Raw genomic sequence first — 19,693 nt, forward strand, 5'->3', positions numbered from 1 at the left:
TTTTATTTCTAGAATTTTTTGATATTTCTTCAAATCTCTTTGGCAGTTTTTTATTTTATATTTTTTATATTGTATATTTTCACCAGGCTTTGAGTTACTTCTTTTATTTCTGTAAACATTATAAACATTGTTATTTTAGAATCTGTGTCTTATATGTTCAGTAGCTGAAGTCCTTGGTATCTAATTATTATTTGATTTTCTGACTCTCCTTCACGAGAGATCACATTTGGCTGAACTTAATCTGTGAAATCACAGTTGACCTAGATTTTACCTGCCTTTCTGAAGAGAGAATTTGTTTGTATAACCCAGTCCACTACTTACCTGAGGTATCTTGCCTCAAGGTTTTCTGCATCACACAGGTAGTAAACATTAAAACAGCTGACCAATTAGAGGACAGTGCTTAGTTACAGTTTCTTAAGAAGGTTTTCTCTTCTTTCTTAAATTTATGTTTTTTATTTTTTTTATTTTTGGCTGCATTGGGTCTTCATTGCTTGCAAGCGGGCTTTCTCTAGTTGCAGCGAGTTGGGGCTACTCTTCACTGCAGTGCACAGGCTTCTCATTGCTGTGGCTTCTCGTTGTGGAGCATGGGCTCTCGGCACGCGGGCTTCAGTAGTTGCGGCACATGGGCTCAGTAGTTGCGGCTCGCGGGCTCTAGAGTGCTTGGGCTTCAGTAGTTGTGGCATGTGGGCTCAGTAGTTGTGGCTCGTGGGCTCTAGAGTGCAGGCTCAGTAGTTGTGGCACACGGGCTTAGCTGCTCCGCGGCATGTGGGATCTTCCTGGCCCAGGGCTCAAACCCGTGTCGCCTGCGTTGGCAGGCGGATTCTCAACCACTGCGTCACCAGGGAAACCCTCTCAACTTTCTTTATTCCATATCCTGAGTCAAGACCTAATCAGTCAGTTACTTTGTTGACCCCCTTCACAGGCTGGTGGATTATTCTACCTCATCTTTACACTGAGGTATAACCTTTTTAGTAGGTACAGGATTTATGCAAGAATCTCATTTGCACCTTCCACGTAGCACAGACCCAAGGCTTTGTCTCTCATCACCATGGTGCCATTGCAACCCAAGACTTGTATTGGTTCTTGTATTACAGAAAACACCCAGAGCAACCCAAGACCATTTCACGTTTACCACTCTGTATTCATTCCTTTGTTTAATAAACATGTGTTGAGGACTTGCCTGATGCCAGGCCCAAAACAGGACTCTGTACTCCACCCAGCTCACATCTTGTTGGAATATCAACAAATTAAAAACTAAACATATAAGGTGGTAAAATGTGCTATTAAAATAAATAAATAAAGTGAAGAAGATAATAATAATTTTTATAAAGAGTGGTCAGAAAAGGCCAGTATCATAAGATGACCTTTGGTCATCAGTCAGTGAAAATGAGGGAATTCTTAGGTGGATATCTGGTTGAATAGATACTAGTGCTAATTCCTGAGATGGGAGCTATTTAAAGGACAAAGAGGAAATTGGTTGGCGATAAAGTCAGAAAGATGGGTATGGTGGTTGTGGTGCTGAGGTGTTTCAGGAAGGGCAAGATTGGGAAGGATGACCACTATTAAGTCTTTTTATTTTACACTGAATGATATTGGAAGCTACTGGTGTGTTTAAATCTAAGGAATAATGTGATATGACTTACAGTTCTGTTTTTGACCTCTTTTGATTTCTTTTCTCATCTTGTGATCTCACTCTGTTTTTGAAGGATTTAAAAGAAAAAAATGCATGTGTGAATGTAGGGTTTTCCATTATATATGGTCCATTAGCAGTAGAAATCCGCATTATTTATCCAATCGCAAATCACTTTCATCTGTATTATCATGATCAAAATTTGAAAATAGATGTTTTTAACACTACCAATTGATTTTAATATGTTTTGGGCCATAAGCAACTAGTTATAGCATCCCTATAGTATGCTGATTTTTATGGCTTGGACTATGCTGTTGACCTTTTGTTGCTTTAAGTGTTGACTAGAATATAGACGTACATCAGAGAATACCAGGAGATTATGTTCTTTTCTTTTTAAATTCAATTTGTAATGTCATTTGTTCCCTTAAATAATGCAATACTAGAATTTAAATAGTCTTTCTTAAAAGTGAGCTGGAAGTTTTGGACAGATGTTTGGCATCTGACTGAGGGTCCATCAGGATGTATAAGTCAGTATACCTACCTCTTTTAAATTTGAAGATTTGATGATACCTTCTGAGAAATGTGGCAGTTTCTCCTGCCTTTAATTCCACTGCCTGGTGAATGACAAGCAGTCTTTTGAATAAGGAATGAGTTTACATCTCAACACTTCTAAGCTGCGTAATCTTCTTGAAGACATTTTAAAAGATGATTAGGATCCAAATGTATGTTGAAATTTAACTAAATGTACTACTACCAATATAAATAATTAAATTGAAGAGACAGTGTGGATGAACCAGTTACATTCTAGCTTAGCTAAAATCTGATTAACCGGTTGGGCAATAGTAATTCTGTCAAAACTGGCTTCTCTACTTGGAGGCTAGCAAGTTTCTTTTGCATACTGATCCAAAGATATATCCTAGGATATAAATAGTAATATGTGAATTTAAAAGGTGGCAGGGAGATCTTAGACTTGAAGAAGAAGGATATTTAATCCAGAGTGGACACTAGTTTATTTCAGGTTTATATGAGTGAAGCAAATGTTTCAGTGTCTTAAATGAAGAGACTAGTATATTTCTGCTTTATGAGAGGAAGACAGAGTAGTTTTCAGTGAGGAAAAGTTTTTACAAGAAATTTTTCAGGTCACTTTATAGCTGTAAGCCTTCAGACATAGTTGGGACATCAATCTTACTATTAGATAGCCTGTGAATCATACCACTGCCCCAGTAATCATAAAAGGGGTTTAAAAGGTCACTGTTCTATTAAGTCCACTGTGTTCTAAACTATTTGGGAGATGACCAAAAGACACTTATGAGTTGGTACACTACGGTATGTATACGGGCAGAGCAGGAATAAGTAAAATGAGTTATGGAGTCATGTCTTGCTGACCTTGTTGAGAAAGACTAATTCCTACAAATAACAAAGAAAATAAAGTAAAATTGCAGTTTTGCTCAGGTCAAGATGTAATCCATCAAGGGAAAGATTCAAACACTGTCAGGTCCAAAAAATAAGAAAAAGTTATCTTCCAGTGTATCTGAGCGACTGGACTGTCCCTCTGTGTGCCACCGCCTCCAGGCGAGGACATGACAACAACTTACTCAGAAGTATAAAGTTGAGATCAAAGGATAACCAGCATGCTGATGCCAGTTATTTACCAAATCCTGTTAGGGAATCGGGTCCCCCTGCTCGCTGCTTACAAAATCAATACTCACAAATGTTGGTAGAAAGGAAAGGTGGCTTTAATCAGAATGCCAGCAATCTGGGGCGTTAGTGGACTCAGCGTACCCCAAAACCACCTCTGAAGATTCTGCTTGGCTATGAAAGTTTTTAAAGAGAAACATGGAGGTGATCTCAGTTAATCATTGAGGTAGGGGGTCAGAGTCGTCCCCCACTGTGTGCAGACTTGTGTGCAGGCTTGTCGACTTCATGTGATTTTTCTTTAGATGCTATCTTGTTCTCACAGTTTATTCGCGAGATAATTGAAGAGGTCGCTAGGGAAGAGATCTGGTCATCTGTTAATGACTTCTTTATTTCTACTTCTTTGATCTACGGAAAGAACCAACATGGTAGGCAAAGTATTGTGTGATCAAAAGATGTGAAAGTTGTGCTAGGGCCGGAGATGAATAGAGCATGAAGGTGTCTGGTTTAAGGTTAGTGACGAGACAAAACGGGCCTCATGCAGAGAGCTCTTTCCTGCAAAGAGCTTTTTCCTGCCAGAAGCTTCTTACAAATTCCCACATGTCAGAACATCATTCCATTTCCATCCGATCGTGGGCAAAGGTCCGTCTTCTGTAACTTCATGCTGACATAGGGCGCCGTATTCTTAGAGTGGAAGATGTCTACATGAGTCTGTAGCGTCTCTCTGCTGATAGCTGTACTTGCCCATTTACATATATGGGCAGAACAAGCTACAATTATTTTCATGCCCACAAAGATATAGATTATTATGAGCAGTAGCGTTCATTCCATTCTCTTAAGGCCTAGCCATAGATTCAGTATTGCTCAAGATGGAGCCGTTTATGTCATGGGGGCAGTCTGGTCATCACGCAGTTAGCTTTTTCCTTCTGGTGACAGTTCCAATAGCTATAAAACAGCTCAGGACTGTGCATCAGATGTTGGGTCTGTGAGTCTATTGTCCTAATCATTAGCTGCTTGAGCCTGCTCTTTTGGGACTCAGGGAGGCCTGGGGGGCCTGGGAGACCAGCTTTTCTATCAACTAGAGGCAGGGAGCATGGAGGGGCCTTTGGACTTGGGATGGGGGATGGGGGACGGGTGCACACAGGGTTCAACTCAGTTCCAATCGAAGTCAGAGTTTTTCTGGTCTGCTACTCTATTGCTTTAGCCCTCACCTTCTGTTTCGTCTATACCTATGTTTAAAGTTTGCTAATTTGGATTGTCAGAAGAGAAACTGAGGCATATGAAAATTTTTTAAAGTTTACTTGAGCAAAAGTCGACTCAGATAGGGCAGCATCCCATTGAACAGAGCTGTATAAAATAAAAGACTTTTATAGTCAGAAGGGAAGTTATACGAAGAAAAAAAAAAAGAAGTTGGTTATTGCAAGGTTGCTCTCCTTTAGGGGACGGCAGGTAAGGATGGCAGGTTACCTTAGTTGATTCCTGCTTGGCTGGTTTCCATTGCTGGGAGAACTGAAACTCTATGTCTCAGTTTGGTGACGTGGTTTAACATAAATGAATGCACTTTGGGCCTGTTGTTTTTAACAGGATACATTTAAAATTTTTAAAGTTGCTTTTCCTGATGACCCATTAACTCCTAAAAATTTTGAGATTCTATAGTTCTTTGACCGGTTTTCCAGAGAAATCCATTTCCTTCTGGTAACTGTGCAAGCTAGTAAACTGCAGTTACCTTTTTTGCCTTCTCTGAAACCTTTCCAGTTAATCCTTGTTTGGCTCCAGTCATTTCAGCATCACTTCATCATTTCAGAAAGCATCATGGACCTTATGATATCAGAGAATGTGGGATCAGATGGTCAAGGCATGCATGGGCCAGTCGAGTAGCAACTGGGCACACATGGCTATTTTATATTTAAATTAATTAAAATTGTGTTAAAGAAAAACTTAATTTCCACGGCCGCACTAGCCATGTTTCCAGTCGCACTAGCCACGTTTCAAGTGCTAAGTAGCCTAGTGGCTAGTGGCTAGCATAATCATCATAGAGGAACATTTCCAGCGTTGCAGAAAGTTCTGTTGGAAAGCACTGGTTCAGACCAAAGAAACCAAACAACCCTGCATCTAAAATTTAAGAGCACTGTAGAGCCTCCTTTAAGCCATTACATGTCACTCAAAGTCGCAAAAAGTTACTAACGATCTAAAAGAAAAGAAAAATCTACTTCAATTCAACATTTTCCTTCTACTGTTTACCTAAGCAGAGAATGGTCAAAAAGCAGGCAAGAGAAGCAAAGGTGAGGAAACTCTCAACGGGACTCTTTCATTCTGAAGAGGATTCTAATGCCATTTCCCTTTATAAAGGTGTCATCTGCCCAAACAGAATTTGATGAATTTATCATTTTAAGTACCCAATTTTTTTTTCCCTGCCTAAATAACACCGTTGTGCTGTTTCCTGTGGTCACAAATGAGTCAGAAACCACTGGCTGAGGAGATCTATGTGACAACATCCATTTTAAAGTAATAGCAGGTAGCAGGTGTCTCATTGATCTAAGTTGTCTATTTTTTTTCTTATCTCTTGGCTTTGATTCAAAGCTAATGTAATTAAATGATCATCCCGAAATAGATGAGCCTCAGAGGAATTTTAAAGTTTTTATTAAAATATAGCATGAAGAAAAGCACACAAATCCTGTGTGCAGCTCAGTTAAGTATCACCAAGTGAATATACCCGTGTAACTCCCACCATTTTAAACCCCCAGAGCCCTCTATGTGCCCTCTCCCAATAATTATCTCTTCCTTTCTTCTCAGAAGTGGCCATTATCCTGACTTATTCCAGGGATTGCTTTGTCCTATTTTGTTTTGGTTTGATTTTTTTATTGAAGTACAGTTGGTTTACAATGTTGTGTTAGTTCCTGCCATACAGCAAAGTGATTCAGTTATAGATAGATAGATATTATATATACATTCTTTTTCATATTCTTTTCCATTATGGTTTATCAGAGGATATTGAATATATGAATAGTTCCCTGTGCTACACAGTAGGACCTTGTTGTTTACCACTTTGTCCTATTTTTGGAATGGAATTATACAATCTGAGTATTTTATGCCTGGCTTCTTTGGATCAAGGTCATGTTCCTGGCATGCATATTGTTGCATGTGGTTGTATTTCTCATTTCTATTGCTGTCTAGTATTGCACTGAATGAATACACCGCCATGTGTTACCGAGTCCAAGCTCGCTCTGCTTGCCACATGACAGGGCAGTGAATCGGAGACGAGGTGCTGAGACAAGGAATAGGACTTTATTCGGAAAGCCGGCAGACCAAGAAGATGGCAGACTAGTGTCTCTGAAAAACCATCTTATCTGGGTCTGGATGCCACTTTCTTTTATAGCATCAGATAGGGAGAGGTGGTGAGGAAGTAAAGTAAAAAGGCAGAATAGGGCTTCCCTGGTGGCGCAGTGGTTGAGAGTCCGCCTGCCGATGCAGGGGACACGGGTTCGTGCCCCGGTCCGGGAAGATCCCACATGCCGCGGAGCAGCTGGGCCCGTGAGCCACGGCCACTGAGCCTGCGCGTCCGGAGCCTGTGCTCCGCAACAGGAGAGGCCACAGCAGTGAGAGGCCCGCGTACCGCAAAAAAAAAAAAAAAAAAAAGGCAGAATAGAGAGGGAGCGGTGGTGAGGAAGTAAAGTAAAAGGGCCATCAGTCTTGCAAAACATCTGGAATGACCAGTCTCAGCGAGGGGATGTGTAGTTTCTTTTCCCTTGCAGCCATTCACAGGTGGGCAGGGTTCCCTGAGGCAGGCCATTATATATGACTATAATAACAAAAGCAACAAAAGGCAACTGTTAAAGTCAAAGGAACAGGTCCAACGTGGAGTCCGATTTAGCTCTTCCCTGTTACACACGTATCCACCCTACTGTCATACATATCTGGGTTGCTGGATTGTTACGAACATTCTTGTACATTTATTTGATGCACATTTGCCAGTATTCCTGTTGGTTAAAACCCTCAGTGCATTTTTTGGATTTTAAAATGGAACAGCTCTGGGACAGAATGTACGATTCTGCTGTCCCTTCTTTATAAATGCAGTGTGTAAACGTTTGGGTTTTCTTTTCTTTTTTTTTTTTTTTTAAGAAAGGTATAGTGGGTTTTTAGGAACATTTGGTCTGGACTGGAGCAAGTCTGCCACAACAGAACTGTGAGAATTTTGCACCTTAATAAATACTTTCACCAGTGATGCTGAGGAAGCAGCCTAGACTCATACGGCAGTAACTGTACTTCTCTCTGCTGCCAGTAGTCCACACCCTGGCTTTCGTTAGACTCAGTTGCCACAGTGTCCAAAGATAATGCCAGTCACTGGGGCACATCCCAGGATCTCATCATCTATTTGTGCTCAGAGAGGCACTAGCTTTGGGGGATAGCCTGGAAAGATAACCTCAATATCCGTGTGCCTGTTCAATGCATCTTTATTAAAGCCCTGAGTTGCCAAATGGAAGGAGAGGAAATTGGGCAAAATCCTAGGTGAGAAAGGGACACAGAAGATCCCATATTTCTGTTTCATGGTCAACCTCTCTGATAAGATTTTTTTTTTTTTTTTCAAATCTTGAAGCATCGGACCTGGACTACGTAGGTTTTGTTCTTCCCCATCAGATGAGTAAAGGAGAAAAAGGAGAGGATTAAAGATCAGGGAGAGGTCTTGTGTTCTCACTGTTAGCACGTTTAGTCATAACAGTTTGATAAGACATTAATTAGAAAATGAAGAGCTGAGTGGATTCAGGGAGAAAGAGGTCTTGCTTTCTCAGCATGATCTCAAAGCTTAGCTTAAAAACAATCATTAACAAATGTAAAGGGCAAAACCTATGCAGCTGGCTTCACAAAGCTATCTCTACATTCTGAGGCTCCCTGCGAGCATCCAGGAAGGGAAGCCATTGACAGGGAGGGTCTGGGAAGCTTCTGACCAAAGCAAGTAGTTTATGTGAAAATTTTACCTTCTGTGTGAGGGAACAGAATACAGTTGGACAGGATGAACTGGGAGATTGGGATTGACATATATACACTAATATGTATAAAACAGATAACTAAGAAGAACCTGCTGTATAAAAATAAAATTAAATTTAAAAAATTTTTAAAAAAAGAATACATTTGGACATTCACATATTTGGAATGTCCAAACATGGCTGGGATTAGGATTTTTTTAAATAAAAATCTTTAGCACAGATCACTACCACCACCATCACCACTGTGGGGCTTGCACCCCGCAGGCCTACGAGGCCTGTGCTTGCCCAGCTTCAAGACGAAAGAAAGAGCCTGCAGTCAGCGACAGAGACATCAGTAGTTTAACAGAGCGGGGAGCTTACACGTCTGAAGCAAGGTCCTGGAGCAACACCCCACTGTGTGCAGCTGTTAGCGGGCAGGACGTGGTGGCAGTCTTCACTCCCTGGGAGAAGAGAAGGTTACCAGTTACAGGGGAATTGGCGGCAGATGGGCTCATTAGTTACCAGGGAAACCAGCAGAGGGGCACACCCCTCAACGCCCCTTTGTTAAGAACAATCACCAGCTGGGACCTGGGGCAAGTACGTAGGAAGGGCAGTCCTTTGCTTAGGGTGTAGGTGAAGCAGGCACTGGTAAGGCAGGAGATAAACAGAGAGCAAGAGAACAGCCGTCTTGAGTGGCCTGCCCATACGAACACCACCCTAGATCTACTTGAATCTGAATCTTTAGGAATGGGAACCAGGAATTGTGTTTTTCAGAAACTTCCAGGAGATTCTGATATGCGTCTGGTGTGAGAATCACTCCTCTAGATAGAGCCTGATTGTGCATGGCTTATCTTCACCTCAAGTGATAAGGGGTTAGTTATTTAGATTGCATTGTTTTATAGGAAGAGGTGACTTTGCATAAGAAAAGAGGGGACTTTGCACAAGTAGCAACAGGGGCCTCAGCATGAGCATCAGTCATTGCCTTTGGGATGTAATGTACTCATATCAACTCATGGGGCTACTGTGGTGAAAATTCTTCTGCATGAATTTTATGATGCATTCATTTATTGATATTTATGAATATTAATAAATATTTATTGAACACGTGGTACCATGCCAGGTATTACTCTAGATTTTGAGAATCCAGTGATGAAGATAAGGTTTCTGACATTTAGATCTTATTTGCTTTTTATTCCTGCAAGTGTCTTTCTTCTCTTATTGCTATATATCTGCTGAAATATTATATAAAATCTATATTGTTAAGTCAATTACTACACTTTACATGCAGTTCCAAGCCAGTAGTCTCTGCAAAAGGACTTATTTTTCAAGCATAGTGCCTAAGAAGCAACCTATTCATTTACTCTCTTTTTCTTAATGGCTTTTGGCTGGGTTCTTGATGGCTAACGTTGCTAAATGTCTCACTCTCGTAAAAACAAAGCCATTTTTTTAAAAAAAATCCCATAAAGAGCTTGCTGGCAGGTTACTTCCAGCCACCAAAGTATTTTCCACCTGGATTCCTTTGATTTGTTTCATGATTGATCTCTTTCAGAGAGACCTTTCTCAAATGTCAGGCTGAACTTTTCATTTTCCTTCCTAAAATCCTTGAGTTTCACCCTATACCTTTCAGCACAAAGATCAAACTCTTTAGCTTATCTCTGATTCAGTGGGGATCTAGACCCTGCCTTATCTCGTGCTACTCCTCACCTTTTCCTCCTCACTGAAACAAGCTGTATAGTCCTCTGACAGCACCAGCCTAGTTCATTGCAGCACCTTGGCTCAGACAAGTCCTCTGCCCAGAATGGTTCCTCACTAACCCCTGTCAGTCTTCAAAACTCAGTTCTGCTACAAGAAAACTTCCCTGACTGCTTTCAGATTCTTCTAATTGTGCTGCTATCGTATTGCAGTGCTATAGTGCCCTGTACTGCCCTCTATTTTGGGGGCTCTCCCCTCTAGACTAAACTCCCTCAGGGCAAAGCATATGCTCAGAGTACCTGGGACGAAATAGATGTTGAATAAATGTAAGATCAGTGGGATCAGTGTTCTTTTCTATTGTGTTGATTCCTCATTGCCTGACACATGGGGAGCGTTAGATAAATACTCCCTGAAAGAATAAGTGAATACAATGAACTATGTATACTTTTACTTCTTGTCTTCTGAATACTACATGTTGTGTGAGAATCTATGGCACAAGAGGTGGTGTATTTATTGATCTAAGTGCATGGGCACTAATTATTGACTAGCAGTTTTAATGATGCTGTTAACACTGCAGATTCGTAGTGGAAATACCCAGTCAGGTGATCTATCTGTGATTTTTGAACCATTACCCAGAATGATATCTAGCCATAAAGTAACTCACGTCCTCTAAGTTTGTGCTACCCAGTATGCTAGCTGTTAGCCACATGTGGAAACTAATCAATTAATTAATTAAATTTGAATAATTTCAAATTCGCTTTCTCAGTCTCATTAAACACAATTTAAGTTTTCAGTAGCCACATGTAGCTAGTGGCTGCCGTATTGCAAGCATTGATATAGAATATTAGATTTAATGATATAGTAACAAGTTCATAAACTGGAAATTTACCCATTTTGCTCTTGCTTTTTTTAAGTAAAATTTTGAGAAGAAATATGGTAGTCATAAGTAAATACGCTTCAAAACATGATGAATACTTTGACATAAATTTGCTTATTGAAACCAAAATGTATTTGCTAAATTAATGCCAAGTGAACGTTAGAGAAGAGGATACTCATTAAGAGTTCCTCAATACAAGTCGCGTGCCACTAAAGAAAAGATCTGTAACTTTGAATTTCAATGTAATTCAGTATTGTGGTAGTTTCCAATTTTTGGCAAAATAAGCATATTTATAGGATTTGTATACGTTAACACTCTTTACTTAAGCTGGCTGTATTTTGTAAAAGCTTTTTCCAATACATGTCTATAATTCTGTAGAATCATTTTCTTAAGTCAGGCTGAGGAACGCTTGATATGTATAAAGCACAGAATACTAAATGGGGATTGATTAAATCATAATATTTTGGTGCATTTATGCTGAAAGCTTTAAATGATAGTATAGCATAATGTGTATCATCTTTGAAAGCATGAAGAAAGGGCTGAGCTTTACAAAACAAACAGTTAAGATACATGTACCCTAAATATAACACTATAGTGCAAATATTTTCTCAAACTTTTTTTGTTGCATTGTTAAAGTTTGCTTTAGATTAAGAGGAACACATTTTCTAAAATCTTTCCTGTATTGTACTGGATAAAATTATAGGAAATAGAAATATATAAGCCATAAAAGCTCACACGAGATAAAACCGTGATTCCATTTCTATTGGTTTGTCTAAAACAAGATTTCAGGAGCTTGAAACCTCTTGGGTCAAACAGAGTCAGCTGTTAGAAGGTTTTTCAACATAAGATTGCCTTCACCTTTGTAAAGTTGTATTAGATTTCTTCTTCTACAAAATATGGCTTTACTATATAAGGAAATACAAAGAATGTGGTAAGGAGAGAGGTGATATTTTTCTTTCCCTCTCCTGATCTTACAGGCTTTTCATCGAAATCACAGATCAGATCACTCTGGTTTAAAATGCCTCCTTCTCTGGCAGTAGACCTTTCTTGGGAGTTCTTTCTTTTTTCTCCTAAAGTGGAGGTCCTCATAGCCGAGCTAATTCCTCCCATGCTCTATTCCTCTCTCTCTCTTTTTTTTTTCAGGGCGTACAGAGCGATAAACAGAGCTGGGTCATGTTTTCATGTTGCTCTTATGGTTTCTGTGTCCCCAGTTTTATTTTTTTAGGGATAATACCAATATCTAGCACATATCAAGAGTAGGCATGGTGCAAAGTGTGCTACTAAACAGTTCTCTCAACCATGCTAGGAGGTAGTTAGCTCAGTGGACAGAAAGTGAGAAAGAGAAATGGGTCACATAGGTAGTATTGCTGGAGACAGACTTTAAACACAGGGAGAGACCGTGCTCTCTGTTACAGTACTGCATTGCCTCCCTGGAAAAACACCCTCTGTTCCCTTCAGAGTCAACTAATGTCTTCACCTTGGAGGAGAGGACAAAGTTTTCCTCAGCCCTCTTAGGGTCCCTAGCTGGGTCTGAAAATTAAACTGACCAAGATTAACAGGCGAAAAACATAACCGAATTGATTTAATACACGTTTTACGTAACACAGGACTCTTCATAAGGAAATGAAGACCCAAAGAAACAGACCTGAGTAGTTTGATGAAGAGTGGACAGTCCTGTAGAAATATGATGGGTCAGAAGGGTATGAGTCAAGTGCAAACTGGGGGAAACTTAGCAAGTCCTGTTTGTTCTTCTCAGCATCTCTTTGTCTTCAGAGATAAGGATGCCCCTTTCCTCGGGGTATAGGGAGGCACCTCTCACAGGAGGGTTTTATGGGGAGAAGGAGGAAGGTCAAAGTGACCTTCCTGCTTCTGCCATTTTTTCATACTTCTTCAGCTTAAAGCATTCAGTATGCCAAGGTGACATATTTGGGGCTCACGTGTCCTAAACCCCACCAAGAGATATAAGCCATGATAATTCTAACCTACATTTTCCAAAAGGGTATAGGAACATAACTGAAAACTGTCGCTTCTACTACTGTAACTTGACTCCTCCTATTTCAGGTCACTTCTTAAATCACGAAAGAACTAATTTTCTTCCTGATTTAGAAATGGTCATCTGACGATCTGTTACCTACAATAGAAATGCTGAAATCATAAAACATTTTATTTATACATTTTATTTATAGTAAATAGATTACATGGAATAGGCATTTCTCCAAAGAAGATATACAAATAGCTAACAAGCACATCATTAGCCATCAAGGAGATGCAAATCAAAACTACAGGGAGGTTCCACTTCACACACACTCTCATGGCTATAATAAAAATAAATTAACAAGTGTTGACAAAGATGTGGAGAAACTGGAACACTCATTTGTTGCGGGTGGGGATATAAAGCAGTGCAGCCACTTTGGAAAACAGTCTGACAGTTCCTCTAAGCATTAACATAGAGTTATCATATGATGGAGCAATTCTAGGTATATACCCAAGGGAAATTAAACAAATGGGCACACAGTAACTTGCAAATAAATGTTGATAGCAGCACTGTTTTTTTGGAGATAGAAAGCAGATCACTGGTTGCCTAGGGCTGAATGGAGAGATGAGTGAGAGTAAGAAGTGAGGCTAATGAGTTCAAGGTTTCTTTTTGAGGTGATGAATGTGTTCTATATTTAGGTTGTCATAATGGTTGCACAACTCTATGAATATACTAAAAAACATTGCATCGAATGCTTTAAATGGGTAAATTTTATGGTATGTAAACTGTATATTATTAATTTTTTTAAAAGATGACAGGAAACATAAATCTCAGTATTGTTTAAATGAGATGTTGACTAGAACTCTCCAGAAGATAATCTTTTTTATATATTTCTTGTAAATGATTTACTATAATTCCATATAATATGTTTTCATTCTAGTTTTGTATTTCATTTTCCCCTCTCTATTCTACCAAAGCCCAGGTTTAGTACTTGATTCTTGGGAGGAAGAAAAAATAAGGACAAAAGATTGATTTTATACATCTTTCACTATTGCCTAAAAATCACTTTTTCTAGACTGTGATTAACTTGGTCACTTAGTAGAAATGATGCCTGACATTCTTCACATTCAGTCCCTAGTGTGAAAGCTGTTCTGTCTCCTCACTACCTCCTTCTTAAAGCAGAATGATGTGATGGGGAAGAGCAGGGCTTGAGAGTTGCACAGACTTAGATTCACTGGTGCTTCAACCTCCTACAAGGTATGTGACTGAGGGCAAACTAGATAACTTCTCTAAGCATATTTCTTCCTACTGCCTCCAGATTTTAGTCAGCTTGGAGATGATGTTTGTCAAGTGCCTGGCATTAGGTAGCTCTCACTGTTGTGGCCTCTCCCGTTGCGGAGCACAGGCTCCGGGCGCGCAGGCTCAGCGGCCATGGCTCACGGGCCCAGCCGCTCCGCGGCATGTGGGATCTTCCCAGACCGGGGCACGAACCCGTGTCCCCTGCATTGGCAGGCGGACTCTCAACCACTGCGCCACCGGGGAAGCCCGATAGAAGCTTTTTATGTATTAACCATGACTCAACCTTCCAGAAGAGGGCATGGAACTTATGACTGACATCTGTGTTAGTTCTGGAGCCTTTGAAAGGCCCTTGCTACCACCTTCCTCCCTCAAAAACAAATATCTCCCCTACCCCAGTCTTGTGGCTGAAGCCTGAAATTCCACTATTACAGGCTCATGTCATCACTTCAAAATATTTGATCACTGTGTAAATAAAAATGCGTATTAGAGTAAAAATATTTTAAACAATAATATTCCAGGTCTATATCAACTTAAGTGAATTTTTCTTCCTTTTCTTATTAAAACAAAACAAAAAAAGCCTTTAGTGGTATGGCAGGTAACACCCAAAAGACACACTGAGGGACAGGATGAGCTGGAGAGGGCACTGCTCGCTGGGGGCGGCAGCCACCATCTTTCATGTCAAGTAGGTCTGCATTTCTGGCAGGGCTTCAGTGAAAAAAAAAAAGTTAAACCTCCACTCCCACACCCCCCAGTTCCTTCTTCTCTTTTTGAAGAGTGAATTTGGGTTGAAACACCATTTTCCAGCCCTGATAATTTGCTCAACTTCATCACAGTGATCACAGGAGATGAGTTTTCACAATCTTGCCTTGGCTGACCCCGGCTGGGTCAGTGGCCAGCTCATCTATCTTCCTTCTCTTTATGAATCATCCTAGGCAAAAAGGACAATGGACAAGAGATGCAGAAAAGCCTCTTTTCTCCCCAGGATAATCCAGCTCTAATTCCTCAGGAGGGGCAGCTTTGGGTCATTTTAAACCAAGGTCATTGTTGTTCAAGGCTCAACGAGTTTGCCTAGTTTGCACTTCCCAGCAGAGGCACTAACTAGGGAGGAATTGCTAAAACCTGTTTATCTGAAAACAATGACAACAAAATCCCCACCAACCAAAGATCCTATAAATCATTTCACTTCCAACTCACAAAACATTCTAGTTAAGCAAATTTTGTCTTCCCTCTAGGCAAACCAAGTGCCAGATTACTAGAATACAAGTAGTCTGAACACGTGTGAAAAGGAGAGATTCAGATTCACATGTTCCAAGGCCATCTTCACAGCTTCACAATGATGCTTTGATATCACTTCTTGAAAGGCCTTGATTTGCATTTAAATTGTTGTTTGCTAGAAATGTTTAGAGTTCAGTCAATAAACTCAATGTAAACTTTCCTTTAAGGGGAAAAAACATTATTTGTTTAATTTACAAATGTTGATTTGGTTAATTTGTACCCTTAATTATGATCAGGTTCAAAGACCAAGTTTAAAGGCCCAGATTACAGCATACAGTTTTGATGCCATTTTCAATAACTCTACTGAAAATAAATTAACAGAATAAATGCTGGGCAGTTACTTTTAACTGCTTTGGTTATATTGGTCCTTTCTTTTTGGTACATAGGAATATGTAGATGATGTTTGAAAAATATTTAGCAGCAGAATTCTATTGACAGTTTATTCTCACTGAAACATAAGCATGCTGATTTTATGGTTTCAAGATTTCTTCTGTTTGCAGTAGCCAAGATAGAAACGCAACCTAAGTGTCCTTGTATAGATGAATGGATAAAGAAGATGTGGCATATGTATACAGTGGAATATTACTCAACGATAAAAAACCAAATGAAATCTTGCCATTTGTGACAACATGGTTGGACCTAGAGGGTATTATGCTAAATGAAATAAATCAGACAGAGAAAGACAAATACTGTATGATTTCACCGACATGTGGTATCTAAAAAACAAGCACTAAACATTTCAATCAAATCTAATAGCTGTGTTTTTATACAGAGTAAAAGCAGGAGTTGTAAACTCCAAGTATTACAAGGACTGGCAAGTAATTGTGTGAATCAAACCTAGCATAAGATCCAGGGAAAAGCTGGGCTCGTGGACAAATAGGAGGATATATGCTGTACCTAAATGCATTCAAATTCAAAAGTTTTGAGAACCTTGGCTGGTCAAACAAAACATATCTGCAGGCTCAATTGGCCCACAGGCCACAGATTTGGCGTCCCTTGTCCAAAGACATTTAAAGCTTCTACAGGACAAAACTTTGACAAAATTAATGGTGGTGGGATGGGGGGAGATATGTGATTCTAGAGATTTCAATACTGTAATTTCTCTGTTTCTTAAAATAGATGAGGATCTTTTTCTCTGATTGATGACCGATACATGTAAAATGATGAGATCATTTTGGCTAAAGGATTACCTAAAGATAGGAAATATATTCTATTAATAGGCAATGGTTGTGTTTACTCTCTTAGAGCCAGGTTTGTGTCTGGCAGTTTTTTTAGTCCTTCTTATTTGTATTGCTGTATTATTTAACATGTGACCAAGGGTGACATTTGGGATATACAATATGACTTTTTGAAGATTAAGGCACCAATCTAGCCCTATAGAGGCCCTTCCATCACATTAATTCAAATATATGATTTTTAATGTGGCTCATGTTTTGAATGTTATTAAGGTGAACCTTTAAGATGGAACTGGAAAGTGTGTTATTGCAGATGTATTTTTTTCTGTGGAATGTCTGAGGATAAATACATAAGTAGATTCCTAAACAGGTACAAGTTGCTTCAAATCCACTCAGGTAGGAAAGCAATCAAAGGCTGGCGGGTACACTGAAGTGGCCTATAGGCTTTTGCAGTAGAATCACTGAAGAATATTAGTAATGTAATAAGACAGAATTTTGATTAACACAGCTAATTAAATAAACAAAATAATTTGGAGGAAACTGCTGGCTTCATTTCTTGATGCCCAAGAAATTAACCATTCTACCTTTGTGAAAGACAACAAATAAGAAACCAAGCAGATAAGATTTTTTTAAATGACCAAGCTTTGTGACACATATGAGATGGATTTCAAATGTCTGCAGATTTTATACATATTGAATAATACAAAATAGATTACAGTTGAAAATGTTATATATTTTATCCTAACTCCTTGATAATTAGTCACCTACCTTTGGGAACTAAATCAACTCCTAGTTATAAAGAGTTATCATCAAGCAGAACATCTCGGTTCTTTTTTTTGGGGGGGCGGTACGCGGGCCTCTCACTGTTGTGGCCTCTCCCGTTGCGGAGCACAGGCTCCGGACGCGCAGGCTCAGCGGCCATGGCTCACAGGCCCAGCCGCTCCGCGGCACGTGGGATCTTCCCAGACCGGGGCACGAACCCGTGTCCCCTGCATCGGCAGGCGGACTCTCAACCACTGCGCCACCAGGGAAGCCCTCGGTTCTTTTTTTAGGTAAATAGTTTGGTATTTTTATGTACAGCATTTAATAAGCACCAGGTTTATTATTTTTGACAGTGCTACCCGAAAGTCACTTTTGATACACTACATGTCCTTTACTGGCATAAGCTTTATATTGTGGTACAAAAATATCCAGAAGAAACATGTCCGTTAACATTTCATGAGAAAGGTAATTTGTAATATGAATATCTGTGAAGCTGATATTTTCAACCATGGGGGTAAAACTTTTGTTTTAAGGTGACAGAAGCAAATGAAAATATTAAAAGATCTGGTTCAGTTAAGATCTGAAATATACATATACATGTGAAATATATTAGCATATTAGATACTAATATCATGTAATAGTCACACTATCAATAATATTTAACAATAATATTAGTAATTATTAATTAGTTTGAATATATTCATTTCCTTAAAACGAATTAAGTCTTGACCCTAGAGCATTCTTGACAAAAGACTGATGAGAAAAGCAAGCTCCAAGCAGAAATCTGTCTGGCGATTAGCCGGCAGTGTAAAGCACTGAGAGGCTGACATATTCTTTTGTGAGAAGACTGTGAGATGTAACTGATAATTCAGTTTATCTGCCACAGTAGGCTGTTGCACGTAATTATCCTTAGACCTCATCAGCCCTAAGAGAATGGCCTGACACACCATAGGAAATCAGGTTCTGTGTGCTTAGCTAATGTCCCATCACAGCATGGAAAAGCAAGAAGCTTTGGAAGCTGTGATTATATTAAGGTTCTTCTTTTAAAAAAAAAAAAAAAATGCTTTCTACCTTTAGAATTCTGAGGAGTTGAAAAGTCATACACGATCTTACTTTGATTAGCCTACCTTCACCTGAGATTCACATTGGCTTCTATCTTATCAAATGGTCCCAAATCATTAGTCTTGGGATACCACCAACATTAAAATGTATTTTGATATTAATCCGTAATGTAAGAGGGAAAGGGCTATGAGCAGGCACTGATTAAAGCTGATGGTTTATTTCCAAACAATATGCACTGCTCAAGAGGAAAAAGCCATAAAGAGGCATTTGCAAATCAGCGTTTCACCCCACTGTCTTCAACTGTTGTTATTATGAATCAATTTGCTTTCATTTTAGTCTATCCATATTTGGGAAAATGCAGGATGCCAGGATTATAACCAACAATTACATAGTAAAACACGATTCTGATTGTAGCAGACATGCACTGCTTGTATACATCAGTACTGGAACAGTCAGACCATGCGTGAATTGGAAATGAGGAGAGAACCGATTTTATTCAGTTTATCAGAGTATAGGAGATTGCTTGTATTATCTGTTTCTAATTTATTTTCTAATGCAAAGTTGTTATAGCTCATTTGTTCTGTGTGGAATTTAAATCCTTTGTAGGGAAATTCATGTGCTCTTAACAGGATTTTTTCTTCCCACTAAAACTCTGATAAAATGTTTTTTCCTTCCTTCTCACCTGCAATTTTTGCTATGGAGAATACAGAAGTGAGTAAGACAGTCCATATTCAGTCTATTAAAAGTGGGAGTGGGGGGGTAGAGAGTAAAAGTAAAATAGTGCATTGGAATATAACAAGTGCTGTCAGTAATGAAGATACAGTACCTGTAAGGTGTTCCTGGGATACAGAGGCGTTCTCAGTGGGGAATACAAACAAAAGGAAGCCTAACAGCTGAGTATCCAAGATGTTGCTACTGATACCTACTATAGAAAAACATGATTGGCATATAAAATATATAGGTATTTCAATTGTGGGACTTTATAGATAATGAATCTTAAAAAAGGTATTTCCATTCAGTCCTGTAATTTCTTTAGATTTGCCTTTTTCATTTGAAAGAAAAAGTATTCAGGCCCCATGGAACTCTCAATAGATAACTTTTGAATAACACATTTATTAAAAATAAACATCATGGGGCTTCCCTGGTGGTGCAGTGGTTGAGAGTCCACCTGCCGATGCAGGGGACACGGGTTCGTGCCCCGGTCCGGGAAGATCCCACGTGCCGCGGAGCGGCTGGGTCCGTGAGCCGTGGCCGCTGAGTCTGCGCTTCCGGAGCCTGTGCTCTGCAACGGGAGAGGCCACAACAGTGAGAGGCCCGCATACCACAAAAAAAATAAAATGAACATCAGAC

The 19,693-nt window shown here is 39.6% G+C and overlaps 1 protein-coding gene across 1 annotated transcript in view; it reads left to right on the top strand.

Annotated features, from left to right (window-relative positions):
* LOC132439843 (cGMP-dependent protein kinase 1) overlaps positions 1-19,693 on the top strand; it is a 1,104,652-nt gene that overhangs the window by 575,637 nt on the left and 509,322 nt on the right. The window lies entirely within an intron of this gene.

This window comes from Delphinus delphis, chromosome 16 (assembly GCF_949987515.2).
Source record: "Delphinus delphis chromosome 16, mDelDel1.2, whole genome shotgun sequence".
Taxonomy (NCBI): Eukaryota; Metazoa; Chordata; class Mammalia; order Artiodactyla; family Delphinidae; genus Delphinus; species Delphinus delphis.